At 36.7% G+C, this 16851-nt stretch overlaps 1 long non-coding RNA gene across 3 annotated transcripts; it reads right to left on the bottom strand.

Moving 5' to 3' along the window:
* Positions 1–2410: 2410 nt before the first annotated feature.
* On the bottom strand, positions 2411–15354 carry LOC102298810. 3 transcript variants are annotated; one of them, XR_001336152.2, is made up of 5 exons: positions 15110–15354; positions 10940–11016; positions 5634–5694; positions 4420–4826; positions 2411–4208 (listed from the first exon to the last, which is right to left on the bottom strand). It is a non-coding gene; the product is annotated as an uncharacterized LOC102298810 (long non-coding RNA). The 3 variants fall into 3 exon arrangements; XR_001336151.2 differs by lacking the exon at positions 15110–15354 and adding an exon at positions 14516–15035; XR_006054224.1 differs by lacking the exon at positions 15110–15354 and adding an exon at positions 14101–14536.
* Positions 15355–16851: the final 1497 nt, after the last annotated feature.

Below are 16851 nucleotides of genomic sequence, written 5' to 3'. Positions count from 1 at the left end.
TATTGCCTTCACTATTGCTCACTCGTTTGAATCTCTCTTTTCTCTCTTTCGCCTCTGTCGGTTTTCTCCCAGCACACATACTCAAGGGGTTCCTTGGTGACTGCGTCCCATTACTAGCAAATGACAGCTGCACAACAGAGCTGAATGTCCCCAGTGACTCTGTTCACCACATTCCCAAATCCAGAAGTGTGCAAGATAAACAGGATTTGGAAGTTTCAACCCAATTCACTTCTGTCTGTTAAATTAGTCATTTGAAAAAAGTTGTTCCAGGGATCAACAGTTATGCAAAAATTGTTATAAGATATTAATATTTTCTGAAAGAAATTACAGCATTTTATCATTCCCTTGTCCAACACACACAAACTTATCAGCTGAGCAATGTTAATTTATCAAAAGGTGTCAATACTTGTCAGTGAAGTACTAAAACCAAAGATATACAGAGAGCAGTTATGCATACTTAGTTTCATAATTTTTAATCAATTCCAATTAGTATATTTGCAAATACTGACAATATGAATGGTATGTCAATATTATATACTGCAGTATCTAGGCCATTTTTTAAATTATATGTTTATAATTATTACTGATTCCAATAAGCCTATTTCAGTAACAGTAAAGTCAATTGCAACAGGCTGTCATTAATTTCAGCAGCAAGGTGACTAGGTGACCATTTTATCTGGTCACAGACAGTAAATTTCAGTACCACGGGGTAATGTTAATACCATCAGGGCAATGCCTGTTATGCACAGAAGGCTTCACAGTATAATAGTTTATAGACGCAAGTTACTGTTGACTGTTCACATTGTTCACACTGTTCAGACAGTCTGTTCCACTGTCAGTGTTTATCCAAACATACTAAGTTCCAGTGATTCCACAAGGATCTCAGGCATGATTGTGTTAATCACCTGACACACCTGATTTACCGATTCATTTTCCCCATTCATCTTGGGCAAATGTAGCGACAGCTTGCAATCTGTTTGTTTTGAGTTGTCAAAAAGGAACCAAAGGCATGTATCAACACGGAATAAATGCTACTGCAAGATGTCACCGGCTGCACATGAGATGATGAATTGCAATCATATGTTAATCAGTCGAAGTTGCAGTGATGAGTTGTTTACATGGCGTTCCGTCACGAACCTTGGGCTGCTTTATAGATATGGGTTCTCAAACTGACAGGAGCAGGTTGCCATTTGTGGTACTAATGAACAGCCTTAACTTTTTTTTTTTGTTTTGTTCTTTTTATCTTGTTTGTTTTCCAGCGCCATAGGAACAACTAAAAATGCATTTATGGATTAAAAAGTGTCTTCAGTGAAAAATTAGCTGCGTTTGCTCATGCGATTATAATTACTTTCTTTAAATTTGGCCACTTGTTATTGTTGTTACAAAATGTATGCACGACGAGCGCTGCTAAGACTGCCTGACAATACTGCAAAACCAGTAGCGTTTTCATCCTTCATCACTCACTGTATTGCTCTCTGACATGCATGCAAAACCATGTAATGTATGTGTGGGTGTGTGCGTGTCTGTTGTGGAAAGCTGGCCACAGAGCAAACAGCAGTAGGTCCAGCAACAAGGTCAATACTAGCGTAAGTACCTTTTTTATTTCCCTAGCCTCCCACAGTGTTAGATCCCACAGTTTGTCCAGCAAACGTACTAATGACTGGGATAGCCTTTCTGCTTTGCTTTTGGTTTCCATTGGTAGGAGAATGGGCAGGAGCTAGCTGATACTTTAGTAATTAGAGGACACTAATATGACAACACATACACAATCTGTAGACTAATATTGAGATAAAAGGGAATTAGGTACAAGAATCAATATCTCAGATATTAAAACGACCTTAGTATATATATTAACAATATTTTAGCACATAATTTAAAAAGAATATCTAAAATATAATTATTCTCTTCCATTATTAGTATTCAATAACAATATCTCAGAAGTGACCTAACTGTACCTGAAATTTTCGTTAAAAATAAATGTGGAGCTACTTCGTACGGTTGATAAAGCAACATTATTATCAGACATATTTTCATGCAATAATTAACAGCACACTACTTGACAACATTGGTGGCTCTGCAATCTTGCATCCTGTCCTACTGGCTCAATACAACCTCTGTCAGTCATCTAAAGTGTACAGTAATGCTGGGGGGTTATATTTGATGCACTGGCATATTATTTCTTCAAATGCTGCTATACAGAAACAAGTAAAACAAACAAAAAAAACACCTTCATGTTTCAAGAGGTGTAAATGTATTAAATTACTTCACGCCAAGAACACCATGCGTTCAGGAGCAGCCTGTATTAGATGCACACCTTTTTTCATCATATTGCAAAACAAGTGATATCAGACTTCAAATTAATAACCCACAATAACACAACAAGGGACACTAGGGTCATTTCTGGTCATGCTGCATCTGTGCTGATATTATCAGCCAATATTCATTTACTGATCTATTGGTATCAGCATTTAACTGCCAATAAATGAAAGTAAAGAAGAAACAAGGAGAAGGTCTCTCAACAATGCCATCAGTGTTGTTGCATATTTCGTCCACCAGAGGGCACTTCACTATTGGCATCACATGTTTTTGCATGCCACAAGCACAATAATCAGCTAATCTGAATAGAAGCAGGTAGAATAACAATAATAATAAAAGCTACACTTAAAAAATGTAAGAGAAATCTGTTTATAAAAATCAGTTAAGAAAAAAAAAATAGTCCTATATTTCATAATATCTGATTTCAAAAATCACCAAATATCGGTATCAGTATCGGTCGTAAAAATTCTGTATCAACTGGGCTCTAGAGGACGTGGCACTATATGGCATTACATTTAACCAAAAAAAGCATAACAGGCAGAAGGCTAAGCTTTGTGTCAAACATTTATTTTTTGATAAAAGACTCAGGGTAGAATATTTATGAGTTTTCTTGGGTGATTTTATTTTAAGCTATTTATGTTTCATTTCTTTTATGATGACATTCAAATGTTTAGTGAGCCATTGTAAACCTTTATAAACCAACTCTTTTGCAGGAATAGTAATAATAATAATAACAACAGTATTGTGACACACTGAAACTGCCAGAACCTTAAAAAATTACTGTGATGTCAATTTCTGCCCAGCACTAATGCACAGCACACTGCAAGTGAAGTATAGCGGTGAAAGCCCATGAAGTTTTTAACTGTTAGCTGATGCTGCCTTGAGGACTTGATCAATCCTGCTTAATGAAAATAGCCATGACTCTCTAAGGGATTTATTAAATAAGTGAAAATGCAAACAAGGTAATATTTTTAGAGAACTGGAAGTGACAATATAACGAAAGTAATTATAACAGTATATGAAAAATGCAGCGAGAGGCTGCTGTGTGTAAATAAATTAGAATCAAGAGTAAATAGAAACATCACAAGCACAGACACACTTATAAACTATGCTACAACTAAATTGCTTCCACACTCCATGGGCTCAATATGCGATTTAAAAGAACCTAGCGGTGGCAATATTCCTCTGATATGGTGTTTAGTTTTAATAGGAACCCTCAGCTCAAATATGAGCTGACAAACACAGCAAGACAAACACAGTCTCTCTCCGGCAATGAAATATACACTATCAAATAGACCTGTACCTTTTTGAATCCGCCGTGTGGGTGAAACTAAAGCGCAGAACAAACAGCATTCTGATATGGCTTTGAGGGTGATAACAGCGTCTGACAGGGTGGAGAGAGCAGCCTTTGGGCTCGGTGCGAAAACACAACCTGTGATTGACATGATTCCCTGGCCTTAGAGAAGTTTACCTTTTAATAAGAGCTCAGAGAGGCCCTCTCAACAGCCTAGGCTCTCACCGACAGCAAGGGACGTTTGGGGAGGTGTATGTGCATATGTATTTTTGTGTGTTAGGCTTATTTGTGTGCATGTGTATCGACCCACATGTGTATCTGTGCCCACTTGTAGCAGATTTCAATCAAGGATTTCAGCCATGCCCAAATATCCCTTCTCTTTTGGGCTGAGTTGTTTGAAGAAAATGAGTGGATTCAGGATCAAGAGCCTTTCTGGAGGAATTTAAGTCTGTTTGAGGATTATGACTTCTTCATCCTGTACAAAGCCTGCAGAGAGAGCTATATGCTAGCCCTTGGTGGCCGGGCTTAGCAATGCATTCCAGACTGCGATATAGAAGAGATAAAACCCAGGAAAGACATCACGGCGTTGGGCACAGATCTGCAAAATAAACAGGGAAATCTGAACCTTTCCAATTTTCATGTTGAATAATTCTTTCATGGTCTTAGAATATGCATGCTTAAAAATGTTACAGATGTGCTGTAATAGGAGGATATGTGGGAGGGTGAAGAAAGTTTTTCCTAGTAACCTCAAATAATACTGATGAAAACACTGCTCTTTAGTTGATAAACATAATTGCAAGCCCACTTACTGCCTTTGTGAAATCCTGCAAACATTTCTCTGTACTTCTGACTCATGATTTCCTCTTCATGCCGGGGCTTGTTTCTTTGAACTCATCAAACTGCTGCAAAAGCCACACCTATTTTCCTCTGACTTATAATTACAATTATCACGCCAACACATCCCCTGCCAGCTCTGCTCAGCATCTTCAGGTTTCGGCCAGGCTTCCTGCAGCATTGACAACATGCCGGATCTATTTCTGAGAGATGCCACAACTAACCTAGCCTCCAGTGAAAGCCACAGTGACTGTGAGGGCCACCTCGCATAAACTTCAGCTGATGAGAAAATAATGTCTGCACCGCAGCCAGCTACTTCTGGATCATCTCTGGAGCGAGCGCTGCTCAAATCTGTCATTATTTACCCTGTTTACAGCATAACCTGAAAGCAAAACAAGAAATCAATAGAAAATGGGGACAAATTACTGTAAGCATCAATATTTAAGACAGCTGAGATAAAGGGCTCTGAGCTGGTAATAGATTCTTTCCATTTACCATAAGCTTATTGAGAAGAGGGTTTGTCAATTGCTGATAAGCCCATTAGTTAGTTGTTGATAAAACAATTTAGTATCATTAAAGCTCTAAATATAACAAATAGAGCTTGTTAAAAGATAAGATTAATATCTAGCAATCATGTTGCCTCTCTTTTCTGGTGCATTTCTTTATTTTGACATAAACTTCAATGTAATTGTGTAGCTCATAATGAGAATTTACAGCAACATTATGCAGCAAAATCCAGTGAGTACGGTTGTTATGCATGAAATGATCCAACTTCTGATACCAAGTTGCCTCAGACTCTGACATTACAGAACAGAACGTTGATCTTGCCTGTCTACCAAGAATAATGAATATTACCACTAACTATTAGAATGTTAATACCATTATAAAGTATATTATTAATACATTGCACCCCAAATGTCCCAAGTACTTAAACAGATTAAGAACTGTAAGCTTAATTTTCCTTATAAATCCTACTAACTTGAATTATTTGAGTTCCTGGGACATTTTCTTCCTATTTAAGATGTAACTGATTGACTAAGCAAAAGATAAGTTTTGTTGTTATGTGGACTGTGTAAGGAAAGTTCTGGTTTTTGCATTAGTAAAATATTATGTATCTTTTTCAAACCACATTGTTGTACGTTTCTTCCATTATGTTTTCTTTTTATTTACTCAGGCTGTGTTTTAGTACCTTAATGTTGGATTAGAGAAGCAGTGGCACCATAGGTGGAGTGACACCCCTTTGCTGGTATCTACACAGAGAAAATTATTTCTGATCAGAGAAATGCATGACAAAAACAATATCAGGACGTTGATTTTACTCACGCTACAGTCCTTTTGTGTGTTTGTGTACCTTTAATCCCATGGGGTATGACAAAAATGATCATGATAAGTAAAAATTAAAATGCAGCATGTAATCAAAGTACAGTTTGCAGTGAATTTGAGAGTAAACATGCTTTATTCAGCAATAAAAGACACATAATAGAACACACACATAGATAGCTAAAACCTCCTAACAGTATGTGAATCTCAAGAGTGCTTTGCTTTGTTGTGAAGGTTACCTGACTTTGCTTTACCCCAGAGCAAAGAGACTCAACTCGCTTCACTCTTACATCTTTTGTTCTTGATCAAGTTTACTAAACCCCGTACAAAATGCAGCCAAACGCACGAAGCAAAGCGATCATCCCGGGCAAAGGAAGCTATGAACGAGCAGGAAAGAGGAAGTAGCATCTCCAACAGACAGTCGCAGCAGGGCACGGACTAACTATAGCCACATCAATGACTAACTCTCACAGCAAGGACACCTCCCTTCACTTTGAAAAGAAAATAAATTAAACAACAAAGGGGGACACTGACATTCACAGCCTTTCAGTTTTATTGCACCAAATAACTACTCGTCATACTTCCAGCACAGGATCATTGTTAAGTTCAGTCCATAAAAACAACACGAAGAAGAAGAAAAAACCATTTTGAGAACAAGAAGTTTTCTTCCCAGCTGGAATGATGATTGCTTTATGAATTTGTAGTTGATGTAGAAAAAGGTTCCCTCATCTCCTGGCCTAATATGGTCATTCCAACACAGGAGGACACCCATCTTTGTACTTCTTCATGCATTACACACACAATCAATAATGGAAAAATATACACTGTGAAAGGCCTTAGTTGCACTGCCTACAAGCGGCATTGATTAATGATTTTGTGCCAGTTATGACAGCAAGGTGCATGCAGTGAAGAGAGTGGAAGGCCTTTTTAATAGTGCAAGGAGAGAATTAAATCAAACCCAGGAGGGCCTCCACTGGAAAGGAGAGATGCTGCATCTCTCTGCTCTAAATCACAGCTCTACTTAAGCCCAGCCTTCTCTTTCCCCATTTTTCTACATTATCAAAGGAAACCTGTCACTGCTGTCTATGGTAAAGTTTACAAATCATGATTTATCAGAGAGAGGATCTCTAAACACCTGTGTGAGAAAATAAGCATCCCCTGCATTATTATTTATAGGCCAAAAAGTTTGTTTAGTCTTCCTTTGACTTGAGAAAGCATTTCAAAACTTTGAAATCCAAGTTTTGAAAAATGCATTTAAAAAGCATTTGATTCCATTTGCGTACCTGCATATGTCATGTCCAAACAACGTCTCAAGTCGTTAAGTCGTCAGTGCAAAAACAAGCAAAATGCAGCTTGATATTATCCCAGAGTTGGCTAAGTTAAATTTAAAATTCCGCAAAAACAAATTAATAAATAAATAAAATACACTAGGAAGAGAAACATGTTTAGCAGATTTATAACCTCTATTTTCTTTTCAAAAGGCTGGAGATTCTCAAATAGCCATGAGTCTTTATTTCTAACAACATAAGGGAATCCTAAGGATCCTCCTAGGTCTGCTGCTAGAGATGCAAACATCACACTTAAAACCTGCAATCCATACATTTAGCTCAGACATCTCTAGAAAAACAACATTTTAAATACACAGTACATTCTGAAATAGTCCATTACTTATTTTTAAACCTTTATGTCTTGAGAGCCCTAAACCACAACCCAGTTTTGAGACACTTTGTGCAGTGCAAACCGACAAAGCCACAGAAGCTGGGGAGAGAAAATCCTTCTTACTGGCCACCAAGGCCAGTCGCTACCAGAATACTCCAGAAAAAAGCAGCAGCCCAAAAGCCATATAAAGAGAAGAGACGAACCCAGGGTGATGAGCACTCACTCTGTCTTCTCTTTGTTCCTAATACAGAACTTTCTCCTACATGAGCTTTCTGAGTAAGATATATACGACAGAATAACCACAGTGCTTTGTTTGTATAGAAAATACATTAGGATAAGACTGCTGCAAAAGTTTGAAAATGCCATTGGGGATTAGTGTGTAAATACACATTGTTGATGGGAAACTGATGTCATTAGAAAAAAGATATATATGTATTATTTTAACAAAGACTGTAATTAAATAGAAAACACACATTCTACACATGTGCACTTAAAAGGAAGCAGATGTAACACAAAACACTGAATATGAACATTTTTTTCCTTTTCTATTATTTTGTTCCATTAATATTTCAGTTTAATAATTAATAATATTTTTTTCATATCAATGCCTAAGAGTGTGATGTGAGCTGATTTGTGTTGTTAGGTTAATGGCCTGTGCATTTCAAATGTTTCACAGTAACATTTGAAGACAACTGGTAAAAGTGTCCACTGACTATAAATGAACAGAGCTTTAAATCCACCACACTTCCTAATGTAAAACAATTTCTTTTAAATTTAAATGGGGTTTTTTTTAACCATAACCAAAGCAAATATCAGTTAAATAATAATTTCATAATTTCCCAATCTTTAAACACTGACCAGGCCTGAAGGTTAAAGAAATCACAAACTCCTTTACTATTTAAAAAATGTTAAAATATTTATACGAGAAAAAACAAAAAAACGAGGGCTTTGGGAAGGGGAAAAAAGCAAACAAGAAAACCGTTGCTCTAAGGGAAGTCCAGGCTGTAAATGTGCACAATATTCCACATTATATACATGTCATTTCAGAGTGCGCTCCAAGTGACGCAGTGTCAAATCTGTGTGACAGATTTAGGTGAACGCTGGTGAAGGGAGCTCTGCGTGGGGAGAGCGGCTTAGGGCTGACTCAAGCAGCCAGTACAAGATCTCCAGCAGGCAGAAAGGAGCCCTTCTCAGTGCGGAGCAGATGCCTGTCCAGCCCACCAACACTGAGTGCCAAGCAATAACCTGACACCATTGCCATCTTCTGACTATATTCACACATGACTCTTGGTATATACTGCGTATGGTGAAACACTGACAAGAAAAGAAAATGCAAAGGAAAATTTAAAGCTGCTTCAAAAGGCTAAAGTCGAGTGTTCTATAGATAAAACCAATATTAGGAGTTTTTTTTATTTTAGTAAGACTGAATTGGTTCAAAAAGTTCATGCTTTTCATGATATATACAGAGATGTGAACTAAGACACAGAGCCAGTATGTTGATTTATAATGTAATGTCTCCCTCTTTAGGTGGATGTTGTGTGAGTCTTTCAAGAGTCCAAAACAAGAGGATTTGATTTTGACTGAGGACTACTTTTGTCATTTTTTTTTTATAAATAAAAAGAAATCTGTGTTTGTGTATTTTTTTTTTTTTCACATAATGTTTTGTGTTTATGTGCAGTGAAATTTGAATTTAAAAAAGTACCTGTGGACATTTTAATTGAACTATGATGAGATTTAACAGTTTATTTTGAGGTAGAAAGCAGTTGTTTACGCTGAAGTTTAGATGTAATAGTGCTCTGAGAGTAGGATGCTGGGAAGTTCATTCTGAAATCTGGGAGCTTCCTGACATCTAGTGGACAAAACCGAGACTTCACCCATGCTAGTACAAGGCAGCTGCACTATAAATGCAATTTTAAAGAGTACATTTTTCATTAACAGTGCATATCTAGCCAACATATTCTGGCAGCTTGCAGATACCATTTAGGAGTTGTGGGGTTTTGTTTTCTTTTGTTTTAAAAGCTTAAATGTTTAAATTCCATTCAGGCATATTCATCACAATAGTAGTAGAGCCTACAGTATTCTTAGTACTTATTATTTTTTTAATACATTATGAATCTTCTTCCGAATCTATCACATTCACCTTTATCATACATTATAGGTACAAAGATAATAATAATCTAGGAAGAAAAATGAACCCAGGGTAAATACACATATGTAGAAATATGAGATACAGGAGATTGTTTTCCAGCAATAAAAATCTTTTTGCATTTGAAAAACATGGTGGTGAGAGCCTGTTCTCCTGTATCCACATGGGCCAGAACAGCTCGCAGTTATTGACTAACAATGAATTGTGATTAAACTAAGAAACTTTGAAGGAAAATGTCAGAAAATCTGCATAATAACAAATCGTTCTATCAAAGAATGGTCAGAGCTAATGTTTTGGAATCGCCAACTTATAATTCAAACTAGGGCTGGGCCATATCATACCGTTCACGGTAATACCAGTATAATGTTAGGCAATGATAAGAAAATGAAATATCGCGATAGAATATAGGTAAACACGCATGCACAGTGCCTTTGTTTTCATACGCACATGGCGGAAAAAGCATGGCGGCGACGGAGAAAGAGGAGGGCGAAAGCGGATCGTTGAATGAAACGGATGACCAAAGTTTAACCAAAAGGTATTTCCAGTGGAAATTGGCCGACATATCCAAATTCCACTGGAAATACCTTTTGGTTAAACTGTCAGCAAGGAATTTGCATTTGCACTGTTAATTTTTTTATATACCTGTTTAAGTGAAAATACATTGATGGGGTTCTTTTGCACTAATAAAGCTGTGGAGTTGTAAAGTATTTTGTCTTGCGTCACATATCGTTATCGCAAACTTTCAAGTATATATCGTGATAAATATTTTTGGCCATATTTCCCTGCCCTAATTCAAACCCTAATGCAAATGTCAAAGCGCCTCACAGAAATGTGAGAAAGCCAATCAGCAATTTTTTGAAGTTGGTCAAGGATCACTGTAGTGCTTTACTCAATGTAAACAAAAAATAGGCTCAGAGACCCAATCTGTAACCATCAAGCTACCATGGATAACAAAGGAAAGATTTGTACAACAATTACTTGCAGTTGCTCTGACAGTGAGTACTAAAGTCCCATTCACAGGCCTAGAGAATGATCAGTAACAAGAATGACGGCACTCACTAACCATTCCTTGCAAAGAGGTATATGGTGCTGTACCGAAAATCTCATTGTATACACAAGCTGATAAAACTGCAGTTGGTTTGGTCACTAGCCTGTTGCTGCGGTCACCAGTAGCTTGTATAAATGACACTGACTTCCTGCAAACTGACACAAAACTTACCAAGCAGTACTGAAAACACAAAAGAAAAGGAGAATGTCCACCTTCAAAGTAAAGGTGAAACTTTTACTTTGAAAGCAAACATTCTCTGCTTCTGGTCAGTGTCAATTTCAAGAGTCACTACAGCTCATAAAGAAAATAGAATTTTTCTTACCAGAGGTTATCATGGGTACGGCCTTAATTGGTGGTTAACAGGCTCAGACTCCCCTGCCACGAATGGATGGACGGATGCTGCAGGAATAAGTATAAACAGAAATGTATGATCTTAAAAGCCTGTCCATCTTTACCTACAATTAAAGTTTGTTAAAGACTCAGTTAATCAGTAAAGTTGTAGTTTTACAAACAACCTACCTTAAATGTTTCTTTACATTGTTCAAAATATATCATTCATCAAGCGTTCTATATTAAATTATTATGGGACAGGTTAAGGGTAATTTAACACCAATTTCACTTCATGCTGGCCAAATAATAATAATAATAATAATAATAATAACAATAATAATAACAAAATACTACTATTACTACTAATAATAATAAAAATAAAACCAGATGGTATATTTGAAACTATTAAACAGCCTGCTGCTTACATAAACCGCTGTCTAAACTGTTCTACATTTAGTATAACATCGCAGCTATTGGATACAAGATTATTTTATAACTAAAATTACTGTAGGGCTTCATTTTGGTTTGGGCTGTATTTCAGCCACAACACATGTAATTAACTCAACTAATAAAGCAGTCATTACCTCAATAATCAGTATCAATAATTAAAAATTGACAAAAAAAAAAGCCTTCACTCATACCATTAGGTCTAATAACTCTAAATTAAATGCAGCTGCTATATAAAATGTGTCATCTTGCAAATATTGAACGTTTTGTGAGTTTCATTTTGTACTTTTCTCCCCAAAGTCACCTTGACATTAGTCCTTCTCACTGAGACAGAGCAGCAACATTGGATAGATGGAAAGCAAAGAGGACAGAAATAGAAACTAACACAAAGAACTCATTTTGTTTCGTAAGTAAATGTAAATTAGTCTCACATTCTGCTTGTAAAAAAAGGACTAAAAATGCCTAAAGGCCTACTTAAGATAAGCTAGCAGACTGTTAAATTAAGTTCAACTTAAAGCAGTCCAATTAGCCATTGGAGTTTGACCAGAATGTTAAAGAAATTCAAATTAAAGTGTGGACAGGTAATGTTAATGAGCTAGAATGCGAATTATTTCCATTTTAATGTAGTTATTAAAGAAGACAGGTCCACACATAATCATCCATTCATGTTAATGCTTCTTTTGAACACCATCATTTAATGTTTTACTGTAATGACCTGGTCATTTTGGAATATTCTAGCAGCTTATGCACATGCAGAGACACACAAAAACACATGTGGGTACATCCTGGACAGGTTACCAGTCTATCACAGGGCTAACAGTATATAATTTACTTTTTGTATGACTTTGTTTGGGTACTGACAGCACTGGTTAAAGCAAACAAAATATCCTAGCTTGGTTTGTTACTCTGTGAGTTGAAAGAAGCTTTTATTTAGACTTACTCGAAACCACAATCTTTTTGTTAACTACATCAATGTGGATTTGACCACAGACTATCGGTTTCCAAATTCTGGTCTCTAATGTAAAAGTTTGTACACCTCACCAACACGCCTAAACCTTCCATCGACTCTAAGGCAGTTTAAAGATGTGGTACTTATTTCATTTAGAACATTAATTTTTCATAAAATGGAATCCAGCCAAAAGTTACAATGCCAGCACAACATAATTGGGAAAGTAATGAAAGTGAATGTGATTTCTGAGAAGTGGCTAAAATTATTCTTCAGAAATGATTCACTGAAAAACTGTTAAATAATGAGTCAGTCATTAGTGCTTTTCTTGAAAGATCCACTTAATTCTTACAAGTTTCAAAGGGCCACTTAGATATGCAACTTCACAGGATTAAAAAGCGTGTGCACCACCTCTTCAAAGAATGGTTCTGACACGTGTGGATAGCTGGGTGAACTTTAACTCCATCTGTTAACTGGAATTAGTTATAGCTGTTCTAGAGTCTGCTAGCCCTCTGTTAAATGGTGAAATGGACCTCTTCACTGCCATCGTGCTTGTGGTGCCTTTTGGAGCAATTTGGAGTCATTTTACAAATATCTGGCCTGCTGTTTGGTTTAAACTGTCCAAAAATTTTACTTGTGGAGAGTGAAAAATAAAAATAAAAATGAGGGACTTTTGCTAGCTGTCCTTGAATTTACTTCTACTACTACTTTCCAGCAATGGTGGCAAGAGTACTGACTTTTTTTTTTAAACTTAATTAGAACTACAGATACCTGTGTTTAAAAATACTCAATTAAATACTGACCTATTGAAGCAACTTATTTACTTAAGTACAAAAATAAAGTACAGGCTCTGAAATATACTAACAGTAGGAAAGTAAAAAGTAGCTCTTTGAAGGACAGTTCTAATAACTCTTTTTGTAAAAAAGTAACTGAACTTGTGCAAACAATATTAGTACATGGAAAGGAAAATATTATTTCAATCTAAATTCTAATTCTCATGAAAGCTTCGATCTGTTATGTAGGACTCATATGGTGAAAGAGTTTATTTTTATTTTTAAAAACAGCTATTTTCTGTTGCCTGTGTTGTAAAGGGTGCCTCCACAACTAAACAGGAAAGTTTGTACAGTCAGGGGTTACAGTTGGATGCCTCAGCATAGGGAAAAGAATCACAACTCACAGTAATTTCTAATGTGAGCTTCAACAGGTTTTCTTAGTGTACATGCTGTGATCAACTGACCTGCTGCTCTTTGTGGATTTACAAAGCTAATTTCAACAATATGTAAGCAGTTTCATGAGCCATCTTGACTGATATCCATCCCCTACACTGACACTATACTGTTTATACTATCTTTATGCTAGATAATACAGAGTTGGTATAAAGTTGCAATTCAGTTCATTAATGGAAGCATCATCAGCGTAAATGCAAATTTATCTCTGCTACACTTGATGTAACTAAAATCTGACCTTCAGCACCACAGCCACTGTGTATCAATCCAACACAGAGCTTTACTCTGAATTCACCACAGTATTGCAAACTAACCTGTTTATTTTAGAAAAAAAAACTACCCAATGTTTTCATGCAACACTGAATAATAAAGTTAGTATAGTTTGTTTTGCAGGACTTTTGACAAAATAAACATACATAATTTATCAAAACACATGATATACAAATCAAATATATGAAAATTGAAAAAAGTCTGTAAAAATATTTAAAATTTTAATCTGCAGATTTAATTCACGTTTGACTGAGTAGCCCTTACCATTAAATACAACCCCTCTCTTCCTCTCCAGCTCTTTTCTTTCTGGCCCTGGGAAATACAGCAGCTGGAATTTTAGCTAGCAACACAATGTGCGAGAAACTGCACACAAACAGTTTGCTGGTGTTTCTTGAGCAGACAGAAACGTTACATTTGAAATGACAGTATCTCCTAATTTAAAACTCCCCTCATGCGTCCCCAATCTTCTGTAGAGCTAGCTAGATGCTAGTAGCACAAACACAACTTGGACACCTGCACTCCTTCCGGCCTCCTTTAACTGCCCTACGAATGATACTGTTGAACTTAAACTAACAACTCGGCTTTAAAAGGTAAGGAGTAGAAAGTACAGATATGTGTTTAAAAATGTAGGGAGTAAAAGTAAAGACTTGTCGGTAATGCTCAAGTAAAGTGCAGATACCTGAAAAATCTACTTCGTTACCTCCCATCTCTGGAAGTATGACATTACTTCCGTTGTAAGTTTCTTCACTTATCTAAGGGATGCAAAAAAAAAAAAGTGAAAATGAAAATTTTGCACCCTATAACGTGCTGATTTTAGTTTCTGTGTTCAGGATGGGGTCACCATTACTGTTCTGAAGGCAGGACTGTGATGCAGTTTTCTGCCTCGCCACTAGAGGGCACGGCCGTTTTGTGAGTAATGTTTTGACTGGGATGAAAAATGGTGTTCATGGAGGCAGTGTGAATCACAAGTTATGCTCGGGAGCAGTTTATGTGGGTTCAATGAGAGTGTGCGTCCATAAGACTGAACCACCCACACACATACCCACACCCACGCTAAATCTGCCATTAAATACCTGAACGATCATCCCCTGTCCTCGTTATTTTCTGGAGGGTCATAGTGGCACTTGACCTGTGCACACCCTGCGATCACCACCGTAGAACTGAACCTCATATCAGAAATCATCATAACAATTACACTGCCAACACAACTTTGCACGCTGACTCAAAAGTAACCTAAAATCCAGAATGATATTAAAGCTCCGTGATTACTGACCCCAGCCCAGCAGTCAGACCATGAACTTCAACAGGTAACGAAGGCAGTGATGAACAGTCACGTTTGTAGCATAGCCTCCATTTCCGCCTGTGCAGTGCATGTTTGTTTGGTGTGGCTGTCGCTTTAAAGTCTCGGTGGGCTGGTTTTAAACTTGGCTTTTTGTTGGCCGTTTTGTGTCCACACTAAAAACTACAGACAGCTATGTTCCCTCATTAGTCCTCAGCAGCAATTATGTGATCGGCATGACTGAGGAGGACACTGAGCAGATGCGCCTATGCAGGTCAGACTTTTGGTAGTACCCCATATATGTCTTTGGAACCAAAAAGAGGTAATTCATCAGAGGTATGTAAACCTACTGTCTTATAAAATTATTTTAACATTAAAAATACTAATTATTACTGTGCTGAATTTGTCTTGTCCTTTGAGAAACTTTGAAGATAATTTTGTCGACGTGGACAAACTAAGATAAATATCTCAAACTTCCCATCACATCATTAAGCTGTAAATGCAGTTTTTCATGTTAACATCCTTGAAAATCTAATCGAGAAACAGTGGTGAGGACTCTTGAAACAGCAACCTGAGACTGGTAGAACAAGGAAATCATTCATATCTCCACACTCAAACAACAAACACATTGTAAGTGCCTGATGTGAATGTAATGTTTTTGGTTGATGAGGCACAACGTTTTTGTGCAAAATAGTGTCTTTTGCCAGCTCTGTGTGAAATTTCATATAATCTGAATTTAAAAAAATATAGACAGGGTTATTTATTCTACATTTACCATATACTGCAAGCTGAATAGATTAAGTTGGATCTTACACATTTAAAAATTACATTTGTTGCAGAGTGAGAATATTGTAGGTATATAGTGGGTTAGTAGGATTTACATATGTCTCCTCCTGGAAAACCAATGAAAGTGTGAAATTTCACTTGTAGGTTTGTCTAAGGTGTTCAAAGCCTCAAATTAGTTTGAAACACGCCTTGGTGTGCATTTTACAGTTGGTAAAATAAGATTTGGGTTTTATATACAATGTTTTAGTTGAAAGATTTATGTCAACTTTAGCGAGGCTTTCACTTTGTGGATGCAGGAGACTACAGGCAACAAAAGGAAAGCCTTTGCTGCAGCAGTCCAAATGAAAAATTAATTTAAAAAAAACTCCAACAAACTAGAACCCAAACAACACAAAGTGTGACAGCAAAAACAGAGGGGGGCATGGCAGACACTTTGCTAAAGACTAAGGGGAAGACAGGAACATAAATACACAGAGGAGTCATTAATCAACAAGAAACATGAGCAGAAGACCGATGAAAGTAATTAACACATGAGAACAATCTGGGAATTCAGCAGAAAACAGAGACAGGAAGTAACAATTACAGGACATGAAAGAAAAAAGAATCTTCAAAGTAAAAGCGAAAGTAACCAAAATACAAATGGCAAGGAAACAAGAAAACACATTAAAAAGGGAACACGAGAGGGCAAAGACACTAAAGCTAAAACAAGACAAAGAGGAGGTGTAAGACGACAAAATCAAAGCAGGTCTGGAAGATCTAAACTTAAAAGACTAAAACTCGTAATATTTAAGAATAATAAAGAAATCCAAACAGGAATAACCAAGAAATAAAAACTGTCCAAATACAAAGAACCTCATAATATCATGACAAATATGACAACATATATATGTATATAAACACAATTTTTACATCAGAACCTGAAAAAAAAAGTCCCACGATACCGATTAAGG

This window comes from Haplochromis burtoni, unplaced genomic scaffold, assembly GCF_018398535.1.
Source record: "Haplochromis burtoni strain Fernald_Lab_line unplaced genomic scaffold, NCSU_Asbu1 Contig_29, whole genome shotgun sequence".
NCBI classification, from domain to species: Eukaryota; Metazoa; Chordata; class Actinopteri; order Cichliformes; family Cichlidae; genus Haplochromis; species Haplochromis burtoni.
This window is presented reverse-complemented; position numbering and strand designations above follow the sequence as displayed.